Below are 18,801 nucleotides of genomic sequence, written 5' to 3'. Positions count from 1 at the left end.
GACCCTGTCTCTCCCTCGGCATCTTTGTGAGAAGCACCTGGGGAAGTGGCACTGCTAGGCTGTACTGCTGCTAGAACTCCACCTGGGCTCCACCAGGCTCCAGCCCCCCGCCCTGTGCACCTCTCTGACCCTGAGGCACCTCAACTGGTAGGAGCGGCATCACCTTCCCTCCCGGGACTTGTGACACTTAAGGGAGACACCGAAAAGACAAGCGTTTGGCTCCCTGGCTGGCAAAGGGCAGGTGCTCAATTGTCATAAGTGTCCGTATCAGTGAGGCTTCTCCAGACAAACAGAATCCATAGGGTGTGTGTGTGTATATACACACACACACGTACATATGTACACGCATACAAAAATATACAGCTGTGTATATATGCAGTATGCATACAGACATATACACATATAGTATATGCAATACACACATACATATATACACACATATATAAAATGCATCGTTTGTATATATACAGTATGTATACACACATACAATACACGTATACATATACACTATACATACACACATATCAAATGCATAGTTTGTATATATACAGTATGTACACATGCATATAGCATATGCAATAGACACACCTAGGTACATATATATCATACATATATACACACATACAAAGATATTTAGATGTGTATATATACAGTATACATACATATATAATATATGCAATACACGTACATACATATAGACACATATATACACCTACATATAAAAGCATGTAGCATAAAAATATATATGTACTGTACATATAAATTCATCATATATATACATTTATATCGTATATATAAGATATATACACATACATATACACAATGTATACACACACATACACACCTATATGTAAATATGCACATGTACATACACATATAAATACATATGCAAGTGTGTCTATATATAGTATATACATATATACATATAATACCTATGCAACATATACACATACAGGTATACAACATATATACACACCTATATATAAATATACACTGTATACATACATACGTACAGCATACATCTACTGTATATATACACACAGCCATATATCAATATATGGGTGTGTGTATATATACAGCATGTTCACATTTATAATATGTATACTATATATATACACATACATACATGTATACAGTATATACACACACATATATAGGCTTGTATGTATACTGTATATAGTACTTACACATATAATACAAACGCACGCACATATAAACGTGTATACATATATATAATATGTATACACACATATACAAATTAATAGGCTTGTATATATTCAGTATTTTCACATATATAGTTTTGTTTTAAGGAGTTGACTCATGTGACTGTGAGGCAGGCAAGTCCGGGCAGGACTCTGGGCTGGAGACACAGGGAAGAGCTGATGTCCCAAGGCCACTGGAGGAACAGTTCCCTCTTTCTGGGGAACCTCATTTTTCTCTCCAGTCCTTCAACTGATGGACGAGGCCCACCCACGCCGCGGCATTGACAGTCTCCTTTACGCAAAGTGGACCAATTTCAGTGTTAATCTCTTCTGAAAAATACCTTCCTGGCCACATCTGGAATAATGTTTGTGGTTGCCGGGGCCCCACGCAGTGCGCACATGAGATTAACCATCCCCGTGGCGATGATGACACTTTATTTTCTCCCTTGACCATTGTCCCTACTATTCCAATTAAAATGGCAGTGCCATGAGGGCAGGGCATTTCCTTTTTTGCCAGTACTGAGCATCCGTGGTCTGGTGCCTAGCATAGGCTAAATACACGGCATTTTTGTGAACAGAAGCCGGGATTCCAGCTGTCATATTTAATGAGGAATTATAGTCTTCTTATTGGGGGGGGGTGTCACGGTACGTCAAGGGCGGGAGTCGAACCCGCCACCCCAGGCCCCGAGGGCTCTCCTCAGGTCCCCACTTCGGGCCGGTAGGTGTGGCTGGGGGCAGCCGAAGACGTGCGTGCGTGCGTGCGTGCGTGCGTGAGAGCGGGCGTGTCCACAGGGTGGGCCGCGCGCGCCGCGAGTGGTTCGGCCCGGTCCCCGGCTCATTGTGCTCGCCTCACGCAGGCCTGAGTTCGCAGCAGCGCTGGAGGCCCGGGGCCTGTGACCACAAAGAGGGAGCCGCGGGCCGGACAGGAGCGCGGCGGCGGCGGCTGAGGCCCAGGCCAGGCCCCCTCCCCTCACTGCCCGGCTGCCTGTTTGCTCCGCCCCCGCCGGCGGCGCCACGCCCCTCCCCCAACCGGCATACTAGCACGGTGCGGGGGCGGCGCGCGAAGACATGGGGGAGAAGCTGGAGCTGAGGCTGGAATCGCTCGTGGGGGCCGAGTCCGCCGTCTGCCTGTGGCCGCTGCCGGTCTACGTAAGTGCCACCCGTCCCCTCCTCCCGGACCCCCGCCCCTCTTCCCCCACGGCGCGCGCTGAGCCCACCGAGAAACGGAGCGACTCGAGTCGCCAGACCTTCTTTGGAGCCCCCCTTCCCGCCCCGCCGTGGTTCTCCGCGGCCTTTTCCAGCCCCCGCGCGCAGGGTGGGCAGAGGGGAGCCGGCGCCGGCCGGGGGCGCAGACTCGGCCGCGGGGACCCCGGGCTTCTGAGGGGCGCCCGAGCCGGTCTTCGGTTGGCTCTGCAGGGCTGGGGACCCCGGTCTCCCCGGGCCTGGACTTCCGGCGGGCTTGCCCTTCTGTACTTTAGGATTTGACATGTAGGGTTTCTTTTGCCTGGTAGTTTATTCTTAGCGCTGTCAACGTGCTTAGGTTTTTTTTTTTTTTTTTTTTTTGAGGGCACCCTTTCCTCCCTCTCTCCAGTTTTTTGTGTTTCTGTTTTGTTTTGTTTTAGTTAGGCATTTTGTCCCTCTGATCTTGAGTGGGTGGGCTGGCAGGACACTTGGAGAGGAGGCGTGCTGTCCCCTGATCTTGAGTGGCCTTTGGAAAATGACACGCCAAAGGGAAATTTACACACAAGTCCGGTGATTCCAGAAATGCAGGGTGTCCGGCCAGGTGGGCGCCCGGCCTCTCGTCCCCTGTGGCGGCGTGGTGCGCGTGTACCTTGTCTCAGGGTTTACGCTTGGGCCCCGCAGCCCACCTTCCGGAGGGAAAGCGCAGCGGGCGGCTTGGGCCGGCGCCTTTGGGGCGCCCTTTCGTGCGCTCAGCTTGCGGGGGACCGGCCTCCAGGCGACCCGGCGGGGAAGCCCGCGCGACCCGCGCGTGTGTGTCAGTTTTGTGGAAAGTGTGTCGCGGCCGGGGTCGGGACGCTGGGACCGCCTGGAGCCGATGTTGACTCCGAGTCCCGGTTCTCCGCAGTTATCTGAGGTCCGAGGGTTTCCAGCCCTCCACTGCGCACTGGCGCTTTCTATTTTTGCCCTTCCTGTGCGTGGAGGCGCGGCTGAGCCTGGGCTCTGGCTTTTCCGGTTGGGTAACTCCAGGCGGCCCGGGTGGGCGGCCTGAGCAGCAGCGGGCCGGACGGGGAGACATGCCAGGGGAGGGAAACTGCAAGTGGGGAGAACCTTCAGAACTCCAGCTGATCCACTTGCCTCACCTCCCCGCCCCTCTTACTGCATTTGTCATGCCGGGGATGGCTGGTCGGCACATTTTTCAAAATGTAATAACTTGTGTATCCTTAGTAGCCGTGAAGCATAGTTCACTTGTAGTGCACAGTTGTAGGAGTTTTGATCGCCATCAGGCGGCAGAGCAATCCTGTCATCCTATTTGCTGCCCTTTGGCGCCAGGGTGCCTCTAGCCTCTTGGCCACTAATCTCCTCTCCGTCCCTAAGGTTTTGGCTTTTCCAGAAAGTCAGATAAACGGAACAACAGCATGTAGCTTTTTGATTCTGGCTGCTTTGGCTCAGCAAAACCTATGCGAGATTCCTCCCGGGTTTGTTTTTTTTGTTGTTGTTGTTTTAAATATTTATTTAGGTAGTTATTTACTTGGCTGTGCTGGGTCTTGTTGCGGCACATGGGATCGTCATTGCCGTGTGCAGTATGTTTTAGTTGCGGCGTGGGGGATCTAGTTCCCTGAGCAGGGATGGACCCCGGGCCCCTTGCATTGGGAGTGTGGAGTCTTAGCCACTGGACCACCAGGGAAGTCCGTCATCCCTGTTGTTGCGGGTATGAGAAGCCACTCCTTTTTCTGGCTGTGTTGTATTCCATTTTCCGTTTGTCCATTCGCCTGCGGGTGGCAGGACTTGTGGGATGTTTCCAGTTTTGAGGGGATCAGGAATAAAGCTGCTGTAAACATCCCAGGGCAGGTTTCCATGTGAACTTGGGTTTTTACCTCACTTGAGAAAATACTCAGGAGTGGGACTGGGGTCTGTGCTAAGTGTATGTTTAACAATCCTTCTGCATCTTAGAAATTGGTATTTTTGAATATTGGAAGAGTTGAGAAATCCACTGTGACCCAGCACCCAGGCACTTGAAACGAAGTTGAAAGTTCATCTGGAGATGGTCACGTTGTCCCCGTCACTGTCTTTTCTTCGAGGCAGAGCAAGGCCACAGATGTGTAACCCTTGTAAGGAAGGCCTCGTGTGTCCAGGCCCTGGCGGGACCTGGCTTTCTAGTGGTGGGCGGTTCTGCAGTGGAGAGCGTCTTTCCCTTGCTGGCCGGACCTCGCTTGGCAGGGTGCGGGGTGTGCTGCCTGCCTGGCCGGGCGCTCTTTCTGCCGGTCAGCAGCCGTTCCTGGTGTGTCTGTCCTACTACCAGGCAGGCGGTCAGGGGCCCTAGTGATGTGCTCAGCGAGCCGCAGCCTTCCTAAAGCTTTGCGGGTAATGTCTGCTACCCTCCCATTTCCCTGCTGAGGAATTTTGCTTTCTCATGGGAAGTGAGGGGCAGTACTTTATAAGAGTTCATATTTTGTGATGACTCGATGCTGAATACATTAAGAAAATGGGCTCCTTCCAGAAGCTTAACTTCTCAGAAGGTCACATTTCGCATGTGACTGCACGTTTGAAATGAGTGAGCTTGTTTGTTCATTGATTCATTGATTCTGCAAGCACCTCCTGGATATTTACAGTGAGTGTTCCAGGGGCCGTGGAGGACAGTAGACAGTATTCTTTTTTTTTTTTTTGATTTTTGAATTTTATTTTATTTTTTATACAGCATGTTCTTATTAGTCATCAATTTTATACAAATCAGTGTATACATGTCAATCCGAGTCGCCCAGTTCAGCACACCACCATCCCCACCCCCCACGGCTTTCCTCCCTTGGTGTCCATACGTTTGTTCTCTACATCCGTGTCTCAACTTCTGCCCTGCAAACTGGTTCATCTGTTTGAGACAGCTTTGTACTTCCCGCTTCCAGGGGCTCTTGTGTGGGCGCTGCGAAGCGGGGTTTTAGATGGTGCAAGGTGGAGGGTGGGCACTAGAACCGGTGCCCAGTGTCCGGGTGTGCGTGCGCTAGATGGGGCGTGCGGCCTAGGACTCCTGCCGGCTCGGTGACCCCGGCCGAGTGCTCTAAGGCTTCTAGGTCTCAGTATTCTCATCTGTAGCATGGGCTGAACAGGACTCACTCTCTCTGGAGGTTACAAGGTCGAACTGTGTTAATGCTTGTAGACCCTACAATGTAGAACACTTAGGACAGCTTGGAGCATCGTTAATTGTTCCACAGATATTACCTGGTCTGTTGAACGACTTTGCCTGGTACACGCCAAAGCGATTAGGAAATTGGTATATCCCAGCTTCATTTCCTTTCCATTAAAACAGGGCTCAGGAAAAAAAATCTGTTTTTCAGTAGTCGTATCATATAGTGGAAAGAGCACTGGTGTGAAGGCAGCCTAGGGTTTGAATTCCAGGGCTTATGCTGTCTGTGGCCTGGGCAGGTTACTTTTTTTTTTTTTTTTTTTTGTGGTATGCGGGCCTCTCACTGTTGTGGCCTCTCCCGTTGCGGAGCACAGGCTCCGGATGCGCAGGCCCAGCGGCCATGGCTCACGGGCCCAGCCGCTCCGCGGCATATGGGATCCTCCCAGACCGGGGCACGAACCCGTATCCCCTGCATCGGCAGGCGGACTCTCAACCACTGCGCCACCAGGGAGGCCCTGGGCAGGTTTCTTTTGAACTGCAATCCCCACACTTGTAAAATGACATTAAAAACCACTCTTTCTGTGGGTTCTTAGAATTAATTAAGCAGGTTATGTGTGTAAAGTATCCTGGCACTTGAATGAGTTGTCAGAACCAAGGGCTGCTGGAGACGATGCTTCCGCCCTAGGTAATCTCCCCTTCTACTGGGCGACAGGTAAGCACAAGCACAGTAGTCAGTGCTCTGGAAGAAGTGAGTTCTGGTGCTACAGAGCACAGAATCTTTCTTTTTAATTTAATTATTATTTTATATTGGAGGATAGTTGATTTACAACATTGTGTTAGTTTCAGGCGTACAGTAAAGTGATTCCGTTATACATATATCCATTCCTTTTCAGATTCTTTTCCCGTACAGTTTGTTCCAGGCCATGGTGTAGAGTTCCCTGTGCTGTGCAGTAGGTCCTTGTTGATGATCTGTTTGATATAGAGTCGTGTGTCTATGTTAACGCCAAAGTCCTAATGTATCCCCCCCCCCAACCTTTCCCCTTTGCAGAGTACAGAATCTTGGAAGGGAAAGTTCAGGGTAGGCTTCTTGGAGGAGGTGCCATCCTTTCTAAGGATATGTAGAAGCTCCTGGGGTGGCAGGAGGGGGCAGTGTGTGTCAGAGTTTGAGAAATATAAGAAAATATGGCAAAACTAATGTACAGGACTCGAACTCAGGGTTTGGGAAAGAAATGAGAGTTGATACTGGAAACCTAGTGGGGCCCAACAGAACGGGGCCTTGTTTGTCCTGTCAGAAGTTTAGATGTTTATCCTGAAGGCTGTGGGAAACCCTAAAGAACAGTGAGATGGACTGCTGGTTTAGAGACTCACTTGGACCTCCATGTGCAAGGCACTTGATTGGGTGCAGGGTGAATTGTAATCTAAGGTTCCCACTTAAGTTATAAAAGGTTGGACTGGATTTTGCAGATCTGAGAGAGAATGGGTGGGGCCTGGTGACCAGTTAGAAAAGGGAGGGCAGCAAGCATGGGTGACAGTTTACAGCTGCATCTTTTTGAGAGATACAGAGCACAGTAGGAAGGGATTGGGGGTGGGGAGAGGATCTTACTTCATCTTCAGTGCTTTAGAGGGGCCTGGTAGACAGGTCTGGGCCCAAGGTTCAGATCTGGGCTTTTGGGGAGGAGAGGTGTTTGAAGGCATGGGAGAGACTTAGGTTACCCACAAGAAGATCCAAAGAATCATAGGTCTGAGGGCTTTTTAAGTGGGTATACTGAGGAAGTTTATAAGCTGAAAGAAAGCAGCCAGCAGAGAAAGGGTGTGAAGATCTAGGAGAGGAAATGATTGTTCATTTGTTTTCAAAAAGCTGAATACTTATCGTGTGCCTGGCCCTTTTCTAGGATCTGGGGTTCTCACCATGTGTTACCTCTTCTGCAAGGACAGTTCAACTCATTCCCTGGTGAAGAGAAGTCAGATTATTCTTTGCATCCCATTCAGGTGTAGGAACTGTTCTGTACCTCTGAAGGGACTTGACTTAACCAGAGTAATAAGTTAGAAATCAAAAGAAGTTAGAGCTGGAAGGGACCTTAAAAGCCACTGTACTTAATTTTGCCTAATATTTTACATTGATTGTAAGAAAAATGCAGAGCCCATTCTCTTCAGAATTCCTTCACTGAACTTTCTTTTTGACTTTCATCCAGTGGGTCTAGCTTGTAAATTTTGGCCTCCTCCTAAATTTGCTTCTTCATCCACATTACATTTTGCCCCGACTATGGCAGAAACTCCTGGGTGGTTTCACGGCCCCTGGTCTCAGTTCCTCTAAGTTCATCTGCCTACTCGGGTTGAGTGATCTTCTAACATGACAAGATATGCCTAAAATAATGCTGCTAATGGCTTTCCCACACAGAGTTAGTGCATACTAGCCGCCCAGCGTGTGCTCTGCACAGAGGCCTGTAGTCTGAACTGTGCTTTGCCAAGCCTCCTGGGGCTCTTTGGCCCTGAGGAAGGGGAGCTTTTTGTGATCACTCTCTTTATCTAATTGGTCCTTCAGCTGCGGGGCGCCTTTTTCTAATCAGCGGAGGCACCCTTACTCAGCCAGTGGTTGCCCCAGGCCTCATCACTTGTGGGATACAAGCCATGCTCTCTCCCAGGCTTGCTTGGGCCAACATCTCTATTTTTATTTCTGTGTCTTCTCACACTTGGACCCCTGTTCTTTAGTCATCCCCACCTGCAGTATTTACAGTGCCCAGCAGGTGTCAGGCTTGAGTGTCTTTGCACAGATGCTCCCTGTGCAGTTAATGCACCTCCTACTCCAGCTCTGCATAGCCTCATCTTTCTAGACTGTACTTCAGGGTTATCATGAAGCCGTCACTTAGATACAACTTTTGGCCTCCATAGGCACTTCTGTGCTTTGTCTCATGTGATTGAAATTTTGACTTTATAGATCTTCCTCCTTCATGAGGCTTTAAGGACAGGAGTCATTTCTAATCCTTAGCACAGAGCAGATGCTTTTTAAAGGTGATAAAATGTATGGTTTAAATGACTCATTTTACAATAATTTTGCTTTAGCTTCTGATAGAAATAAAGTTTCCGGATGTTGTGTTCTTGCAATAAGAAATAAAGATGTGACCTTCCAGTTGTGTAAAGCTCATCAAAGCTGTGTAAGTGCGTCAGGTGCGCTAAGGAACGTGGAGCCAAGTGGGCTAGTTGTGAGAGAGAGAGACTTAACTATGTTAACAAAGGTAAGCCTTCATTGTGTCCTGCCAACATTTGACAGTTGCTTTTGGGCAAACTAAATTTATAAAATTTTAAACTGTTCCTCCCCATTAAAGGGATTGAATATTTGGCCACTTTGGTGCACCTGTGTCTTGCGAATTGTCCAATTGGAGATGGAGGTTTAGAAAGTGAGTTTCAGTCTTGTTTAAGTCTCTTCCCATCAGACTGGTCTCGTGATTTCCTACACACCATGTTACTTCCTGTCTACCTTTCCTTGGTGGTGTTCATGCGTGGATTGTCTCCTGTACCTGCTCAAACCTTGGTCCATTCTCATTTGTACCATGGAAGTTTGTCATGCTGGATACTGTCAGAACTAATTTTACTTTAAGTTTGTGTTAAGGTGCAAAGCACACGTTTTGTATATTATCTGTTTTTTGTGTTTGTTTATATTTTTATGGTTTCTCTTCAAGAAATATTATGAGTAGGGAAATAACAAGACGTAAAGAGAAAAAAGTCATCATTCTCTTTTAAGTTGTTAGAACACCTACCTGCAATCATAATGCACTGTGGTATGTGTTAAAATAGGAAATATGTGTCATGTCCCGTAGGAGCAGGAAAGTCAGTGGTGTTAGTGAGGGTGTGTCATGGAAGTAATCACTAAGCAGGTGAGTGCTGGTTGGGGTCCTGAAACATTAGTGTGTGTTCCCTGTGTCCAGTAGTGGTCTGGAGAGGTCAGGAAGCTTGCCTTTCAATTTGAGGGAACAGAGGGTTTGAGGTCCTCTCTGTTCTATTGCTCTAGTATAGTACACTGCATAGCAGCTCATAAAATACTCTGTTTATAGTTGATATTTAAATCGCTGATTGATCATCAAGATTGGGATGTATCATTGGAAATGAAAATAGGAAGAGTCTTATGCTTTTTAGGTTTTTCCTTTTTTTCCAATGTCTCAGAAGGCTCTTTGATGGGGGACTTTTTATTCTCCCATACAATTGCATGAATACTTATACCCTGGCACTTATTTTAATGGCATTTTCAATTTATAAATGTCTCTGAAACACATACTGTAAACTATTTGAGGGTAATGACCATGGCCGTTGATGGCACATCTTAAATGTGCATCGTGTTAATGTTTGAGTGTCAGGTGGTCTACCATCAGTGCTTCCTTCTTTCACCCAGTTTTCTTCCTCATTTCCTTCTCCAAATTTGTCTCATTTTTCTACTCTCCTTTTGCTTCTCTATTCTTGCTTTCTCTTTCCCATTGCATGTGTCATTCTTCTTCTTCTTCTTCTTCTCCTTCTGACTTCATTATTATGGCCAACCAAAACCTTTTCTAGGATTGTCTCTATCTTCCTTTCCTCTTCATTGCCATCCACAAACTCTTAGAGAATATTCTTGCTTGACTCCCTTACTTCCTAGCATACCCATGTACTTCCTGGTCACTTTAGAACATTGAAAAGGGTTGGAATTTTTAAAAATAGGTAATTATAATCAGTCTTCTTTCACCTCTGGCATAAGACTCTTCTTCCTCAATCTGACCATTCTTTTTTTTTTTTTTTTTTTTTTTTTTTTTTGCGGTACGCGGGCCTCTCACTGTTGCGGAGCACAGGCTCCGGACGCGCAGGCCCAGCGGCCATGGCTCACAGGCCCAGCCGCTCCGCGGCATGTGGGATCTTCCCGGACCGGGGCACGAACCCGTGTCCCCTGCATCGGCAGGCGGACTCTCAACCACTGCGCCACCAGGGAAGCCCCAATCTGACCATTCTTAAATCTAGAAGTACTCCAGCTCATTGGTCTCCCTTACCCCCATGTTTAGGCCAAAGAACTTGTGAAACCTTAGCCCTGTTTAATACTTGAATTCATCAAAACAAAAGAGGGCTAATTCTGCCTAAGGGCACCAAAGAAGAATAAAGATGCCACAAATAAACGTTTAGTCCAGATTTATAATGGACTCTTAAGTGCCTAGTTGAGTCCTAACCGTTAACTCACTTGAACACCAGGGAGGTCATGACCCAAACTAACATGTTAATTGTAAAGACACTTCACTTCACCATTCCTCAATGTAGCTGATAAACTGCATCCAGTTAGCTTAAATAACATGAATGATGAATTTCCCTGTGTATATAAATTGGGAGTTTCTAAAGTTTTCTTTTTCCCTTTGTACAACTACTGACTGGCACCTCGCTTGGTCAGTGCAATAGGAAATGATGACTAAGAAACACATTGTCTCAATATCAGTGGACATAATGTCCTAGTAGTCTATAAAAATCTCAAAATTCTTAATCTAAAAGGTAGGTCTGCCAATCTTATATCTTTTTCCTTTGTTAATATAAGTATCCAATCTATGAAGGTCTCAGTTTCCTTACTTAGAATATGAGGTGGATAGATTTGCTAATATCTAGGGACCTTTCCAATTTTAATATTCCCTAGTTATAAGGGCTGAGCCAAATACAATGGCTCCCTTAATCATTAACCTCGCTCATGATGAAAGTTATCAGCAAGTTCTACTTGTAAGATATCAAACATTCATATCCATGTATATTGTAGAACATTGATTTTTACAGAACTCCAAGTAACACAACATAGTGACATTCATAGACTTAAGGTCACTGTGGTATACTTTACAATTTTTCTTTTCCCTAGGAAGGAAATGTAGATCCCTAGGAAGGGATTTCTTTCTCTGCCTTTCAGTAATGTAAGCCTTTTATTATCTCTTGGATCCTAAAAATGGGTAGGGTTTTGGCAGGTGGAGCTTAGGACAGACATTCCAGGTGACAGGGACAACAGGAGAAAGGGCAGAAGGAAGAATGGATTTTCAGAAAGACTTGATAGCTCACATGATGAGAGCAGCGTTTCACAATCTCTGTCCTGCAGAACACTGGTTTTAGATGATGTTAATGTAGTTACAAGACAGAAGCATTTGGGAAGAGCTGTACTCTACATCCCAACATGAAATTCAAGTTTCACTTTGTTACATTACATACTCTGAAAAGTTTTGGAGGAAGGAATTGATTTATTTTTGTTTAATTCAGTCTTACTCACAGTTACTTGACAAACCTATATTCAGCTGATGGGACTGTATTTTGTGAAAGGCCAATCGGAGAAATGGTGAGATGGAGCTTAGGCTATTTCTCTGTTGGGACAGGCATGTGATTATTTTTCTTATAATTCTTTACTGTTTGTCGTAACAATTGTTACTTTGCAGGAGTCAGTTTTTTTTTTTTTTTTTACATCTTTATTGGAGTATAATTGCTTTACAGTGTTGTGTTAGTTTCTGCTGTGTAACAAAGTGAATCAGCTATATGCATACATATATCCCCAGGATTCAGTTTTAAGCCCTCTGTTTTTACCTGAGTTATTGGGAATCTTAGAAAGCTCAACAGTCCTGGAGTCTTCATCTCTGATGTAGTTTCCAGAAGCTCCTGGCACTTACCACTATTTCCTCTTGATTCTTTTCCTCCGACTTCAGACTTCTTACGATTATGAGCTGATGGTTTTCTCAGCCTCTAGTGTCAAAACCAGCTACCTCACTCATCTTCATTGTCTCAGTTACAAGGTGCAATATTTCCCATGTTTATATGTGTCAAAATATAAGTCAGGGATTGATACATAGCATATGCATAATAAAAATTGTATTTCTTTTTTTTCTTTGTTCAGAGGTATCCAAACACTGGCCAAGTTCTTAAATTGAAAGTAGAGTGATCTAACTTATTCAGCTCATCCAACCATCAATGTTGAATATTTGTCTTTTTTCTTACACATATTTCTTATATTCCAATTGTGACATTCTAGAGCACAGTGAGTACATTTATAACTTATTACTGCATTACTACCTTGGCTATTCCTTGACCAAAATTTACTTCATACAACTGACAGCCTAATTAACCTACTAGAGTTTTTTTTAATGTACGCATACATTATAAAAAAAACTCTAGTAGGTTAACTGCATTGCTAATAACTGAATTTTTACATCTCTATGCACCCATGTATGCAACACCAGATCAAGATATTATAAAATATTTCTAACACCCTACACGGTTCTCTGTTACTTCTTTCTGTTCCATACTCTCCCAGGGCAACACCTAAGCTGACCTCTATCACCATATATGACATACATGGAAAGACACAGTGTGTATTCTTTGGTATCTGGCCTCTGGTTACATATCATTATATCAGTAGTTTATTGTTTTTTGTGTTTTCCTGATTTTTTAAACCTAGACATACATACAGTGTCAAAGTACCACTGAGTTCTTCATATTATTATGCTGACCTCCATCGTCAGGGGCTTTCCACAGTCTTCCATGTGTCTTTCCACCTACTTTCTCTTCCATCTAATTATGTTTCATTTAACCAACCTCAGCCAGCCTTCCCCCATATTCCCCAACATGTAGCACTCCTGTGTTCAGCCAGTTTTGTCCCCTATTCCATAAGCCCTTTGTGCCATTCCTGACACTGTGCCTGTTCCCTGCCCGGAAGGCCTGTTCCCTACCCTCTATATACTTGTTCAAGACTCAGTTTAAATGCTACCTGTTCTGGGAAGTCTTCTCAGAAGAAGCCAGTACTTTTTGGAATCCTTCTTTAATGAAATCCCATAGCAAGTGTAATCTGTCCTCCCTGATCTGGTAATTAATTATCCGTTTTTCCTATCATATAGTGTTTGTTTTCCTTGTGTGCTGTTATTATTTATTGAAGCAGATTACAGTGACTTGAACCAGGAACTGGGTCATTTTCCTCTTCATTTTAGCGCAAGTTTCTGTGATATGAAGTTAAACTCTTTTTCCCTTACTTCCCATTCACCCTCAGCAGTTGTTAAACATGAAGTACAAGTGAAACTTATTGGTTAACAGGTTTTTGTGGTCCTTGGTTCTGGTCCCTAGGTCTAAGCTGCACTTCTGTAGTGCTAATTTGACTGATTTCTTATTGTCACATAACTCAGGAATTAACTAAATCATTACAAATTTAGCTACATATAAGATAGTATAAGAAAAACCCAGTGGATATCAAAAGTTTTGGCCTGGAGGAGAGTGTTGTATGAGTCCTAGTTTGGTGGGACTCACACTTAATGATCGAGCCTTCCAATATTCCACTGTAAGTAAGAAAGAGGTGTGCACATATATGGTTAATATTTAACAGTGTTGATAGAAAAGAGAAGAGAGAAAGGGACGACAGATACTTTGAGGGCCTTTTAGAATTCATGAACGATTATGATTGGATGGGGAAAAAGAAGAACCGAGGGCTAACCTCCCACAAGTGAGGTCAGGAAAGAGAGAAGGGCTCATCTGGTATGCAGGTAGAGAGGTTTGACCTACAGAATCTTAGAAAACCTCAACAATCTGAGCAGCGTTGGCAAGAGGCAAACTAAAGGGCTAACAAAAGTCGGCAAAAGTCTCACCCAAAGAACTCTGGCATGGTGTTCATCATCTAGCTAATCCTAACATGCAGACATTTATGAGAGTAAAGTCAGGTCTTTACCAGAGTGGGTTTCTTATTTGGGCAACTGGGTCAAATGAAGAAAGGCAGGTGTAGGCTGCCAGAGTAATAAATAAGGAGAGGAAAAACAAAAAGAATGAGACATATCATTCATCAGTGATTTCCCCCCAGTATTCTTAGCCTCCACCTTATCTCCATCTTACTGCTAACACAGGAACTAGACCGAACAGTGAGGTAAAAGGTCTCTACAGAAACTGAGGTAATATAGAAAATAAAAAATAAAACATAAAATTGTAAATTTTCTTCCTAGGGGTAATTGAGATGGTAGTTCAATAATAACATAAGATCAGGTGAAGTCTACAGCTTTTAGAAAAGCTGTTCAAAGTAAGAAAACATCTGTTTGCTGGCATCTGAATGTTAGAGAGACACCAAGACATGTGGGCCAAGTTGTGGAGAGAAGGGAAACACAGACGCAAGCTTGACATTTGGTGCAGCTTTTCTCCTTTGGGCATTTGCTGATTCAAATCTTACAGCCTAGGAACTGAAAAGCCAAGGAGTTCAAAAGACTCTAGCCACAGAAGCCAAAGGGCAACAGCTCAAGCTAAAGGCAACAACTAATGGAATGAGAAGCTAAGTGTATCTTTAGTCTCACAGGGCTGTGGGAACCATTACATTTAAAGCCTAACAAATACAAGGGTAGTTGGGAATAGGGAGAATCCGAACTTTCACATGGTAATCCCAAATGGCAACACCCGTAGGGAAGGACAAGACAGAAATAGACCAACCTTCACACAGACTGAAAAATGGCTTTGAATGAGCTCAAACTGAGAATGGACTAAGGTTACCAGTCCCTATAGTAAGTGTCTGCCTTGGGCCAAAGTAAATCTTTTCAAGAGAAAGATAACAACACCCAGAATGTGGAGGTATCTTTATAGTTTCCTAAAATAAGTTAAGCCCAATTTTAGTATAAAAAATAATTGGACATAACCAGGAAAAAGACTAAATGATCAAAAGTTCAAAAAAAGAAGAAAGAAAGAAAAAAGACAACATAAATAGACACAGGAGGACAAGAGTTAGCAGGCCTTGGTTAAAAAAAAAAACACCAAAACTACTATGGTTAAACAAAGAAAATAGACACATGGCAAATAAGCATATGAAAAGATGCTACACATTCCATGTCATCAGTGAATTTTGAGTTAGAACAATAATGAGATACCACTACACACCTATTTAAATGGCTAAAATCCCCAAACTGAAATACCGAAGTTGGTGATGATGCAGAACAATTGGAATTCTCATTTGTGGCTAGTGGGATACTTGGCAGTTTCTTACAAAATAAACGTACTTTTACCATACAGTGATCTAGTAATCCTGCTCTTTGGTATTTACCCATAGGAACGGAAAAGTTCTGAAAAGTTATGAAAGTAAGAGCCTTTACAGTGAGAAAATTCTGTGATTCTATGGTTTTTCAACTCATTAATTTGTGTAGTTCATCCATTTTACTCATTGTATACACTTAAGTATATTGTTCCTTGAAATGGCCATTCAAAGTTGTTTCCTGTGCCACACACTATTATTGTTAGGGTTGGTCCTGTGTAAATCTTACCCCCATTGAATTAGTATTAACCCTAAACAAGCAGCTTTCTTCCATAAGGAAACAAAAAAGAGGTTCAGAAATGTCCAAACTAAGGTTTTATAAAACTGTGTTATCAAATCTTATTTATCAAAAAACTTCAAACATAGCAGTATGAGTTCCCATATACCCTTTACTCAGCTTCCCCAAATGTTAACATTTTATATTACTAGAGTATAATTATTGAAAGCAGAAAGTTTACATTGTCACAATGCTACTAACAATTTATAGACTGGTATTCAAATATTGCCTATTGTCTTGTGGTCCAGATTCAAATCTAGGATCCCTTATTGCATTTGCTTGTCATATCTCCCCATTCTTCTCTAATCTAGGATAGTTCCTCAGTCTTTTTTTGTCTGTTATGACCTTGAACTAATGGAAAATCCTAGCCAGTCATTTTGTAGAATTTTTCTCAAATAGGGTTTGTTTGATATTTTCTCATGGTTAGACTGAGGATATGTATTTCTTGACAAGAACACTTCAGGAGAGATATGCCATTTTCAGTACATATTAGAGGTACAAACAAATCTGTATGTCTCACTACTGGGGATATTAACTTTGATGACTTAGTTATAATGATAGCTGCAAAATCACTATTTTTCCCTTTGTAATTATTTGAGATTGTTCAAATATTCTGCTTCTTGTTTAATTTTCCCATACTAATTTTAGCATCCCTCAATAATTTTTGACTCTACCCATTACTGTGGTGTTTGATGATTGTTCATTTTCTATTCCCATCATTCCCTCTACATTTATTAACTATAATTTGAGTATAAGAAAGAGCTATTCTTCTCCTTCATTTATGTATTTATCTGGTTATTTGTTCATATATATACATACATCAGTGTGAACTTGTGGATATTTATTTTATTCTACGGGTTAAAATGTATTACTATCATTAATAGTTTTGTTTCTCAAAGTGTTCCATATTTGGTCACTGGTACTCCTTCCAGCTGTCTCCTATATTTTTCCTACATGGCCATACAATTGTTGGAGTAATATCTTATTTTCTGACACCACAAAATGCTCCAGACCCATCTTTTACTTTCCTCTGTCTCAGCCTTGAATCAGTCATTTCTCCATGGAGTTCTTGTTCCTTGCATTAATAATGGTATTCAGAAACCAGAATCTTGGTATGAGGTGGATTTATCACTATCCAAGCTACCTCATTGTGTTTTCAGCAGAGAGAGCTAAAAATATATATACGAATATATAAAAATATACAAGTATCTCTATTTTCATATTATCTATCTGGGTGTGTGTGTATACACACACATGTGTGCACACACACACATTATCTATCATCTGTCTATCTACATATATATATAACTTCAAATTGATATATGAATTCAAATTGATACCTTGATTCCAATCCAACACCACAGGGTTTATTCTAGCCTCTCTTACCCTTTCCTTATTTGTAACTCTTTTCTTTAACAATTAGAAACCTGATTCTCATTATTTGCAGTCTATTTATTCATTTGCTCAATTCTGGAATACACATAAAATATTTAAAAATCATTAACCTGTACACGTGTTAAAAATAAATTTACTAACAAGTTCAATATTTGTGTACATTTCTTTTTTTTTTATTAGTTGCTGCTTTATAACAAAGTGAATCAGTCATACATATACATCTGTTCCCACATCCCTTCCCTCATGCATCTCCCTCCCTCCCACCCTCCCCATCCCACCCCTCCAGGCGGTCACAAAGCACCAAGCTGATCTCCCTGTGCTCTGCGGCTGCTTCCCACTATCTATCTACCTTACGTTTGGTAGTGTATATATGTCCATGCCTCTCTTTCGCTTTGTCACAGCTTACCCTTCCCCCTCCCCATATCCTCAAGTCCATTCTCAAGTAGGTCTGTGTCTTTATTCCCGTTTTACCCCTAGGTTCTTCATGACATTTTTTAAAAATTCCATATATATGGTTTAGCATACTGTATTTGTCTTTCTCTTTCTGACTTACTACACTCTGTATGACAGACTCTAGGTCTATCCACCTCATTACAAATAGCTCAGTTTCATTTCTTTTTATGACTGAGTAATATTCCATTGTATATATGTGCCACATCTTCTTTATCCATTCATCCGATGATGGACACTTAGGTTGTTTCCATCTCCAGGCTATTGTGAATAGAGCTGCAATGAACATTTTGGTACATGTCTCTTTTTGAATTATGGTTTTCTCAGGGCATATGCCTAGTAGTGGGATTGCTGGGTCATATGGTAGTTCTATTTGTAGTTTTTTAAGGAACCTCCATACTGTTCTCCATAGTGGCTGTACCAATTCACATTCCCACCAGCAGTGCAAGAGTGTTCCCTTTTCTCCACACCCTCTCCAGCATTTATTGTTTCTAGATTTCTTGATGATGTCCATTCTGACTGGTGTGAGATGATATCTCATTGTAGTTTTGATTTGCATTTCTCTAATGATTAATGATGCTGAGCATTCTTTCATGTGTTTGTTGGCAGTCTGTATATCTTCTTTGGAGAAATGCCTATATAAGTCTTCTGCCCATTTTTGGATTGGGTTGTTTGTTTTTTTGCTATTGAGCTGCATGAGCTGTTTATAAATTTTGGAGATTAATCCTTTGTCAGTTGCTTCATTTGCAAATATTTTCTCCCATTCTGAGGGTTCTCTTTTGGTCTTGTTTATGGTTTCCTTTGCTGTGCAAAAGCTTTGAAGTTTCATTAGGTCCCATTTGTTTATCTTTGTTTTTATTTCCATTTCTCTAGGAGGTGGGTCCAAAAGGATCTTGCTGTGATTTATGTCATGGAGTGTTCTGCCTATGTTTTCCTCTAAGAGTTTGATAGTTTCTGGCCTTACATTTAGATCTTTAATCCATTTTGAGCTTATTTTTGTGTATGGTGTTAGGTAGGGAATGATCTAATCTCATACTTTTACATGTCCCTGTCCGGTTTCCCAGCACCACTTATTGAAGAGGCTGTCCTTTCTCCACTGTACATTCCTGCCTCCTTTATCAAAGATAAGTTGGCCATATGTGCGTGGGTTTATCTCTGGGCTTTCTAT

At 43.0% G+C, this 18,801-nt stretch overlaps 1 protein-coding gene and 1 pseudogene across 1 annotated transcript in view; both read left to right on the top strand.

Annotated features, from left to right (window-relative positions):
* The first annotated feature begins 2,324 nt into the window (after window positions 1-2,324).
* LOC132493267 (BCL-6 corepressor-like) overlaps window positions 2,325-18,801 on the top strand; it is a 204,718-nt gene continuing 188,241 nt past the window's right edge. The window contains exon 1 of the mRNA XM_060103618.1: window positions 2,325-2,351. The gene's annotated coding sequence lies outside the window, so the exon portion shown is untranslated. The remainder of the gene's footprint in view (window positions 2,352-18,801) is intronic.
* LOC132493227 (3-hydroxyisobutyrate dehydrogenase, mitochondrial-like) overlaps window positions 4,426-18,801 on the top strand; it is a 38,205-nt pseudogene continuing 23,829 nt past the window's right edge.

Source organism: Mesoplodon densirostris, chromosome 7 (genome assembly GCF_025265405.1).
Source record: "Mesoplodon densirostris isolate mMesDen1 chromosome 7, mMesDen1 primary haplotype, whole genome shotgun sequence".
Lineage (NCBI taxonomy): Eukaryota > Metazoa > Chordata > Mammalia > Artiodactyla > Ziphiidae > Mesoplodon > Mesoplodon densirostris.
This window is presented reverse-complemented; position numbering and strand designations above follow the sequence as displayed.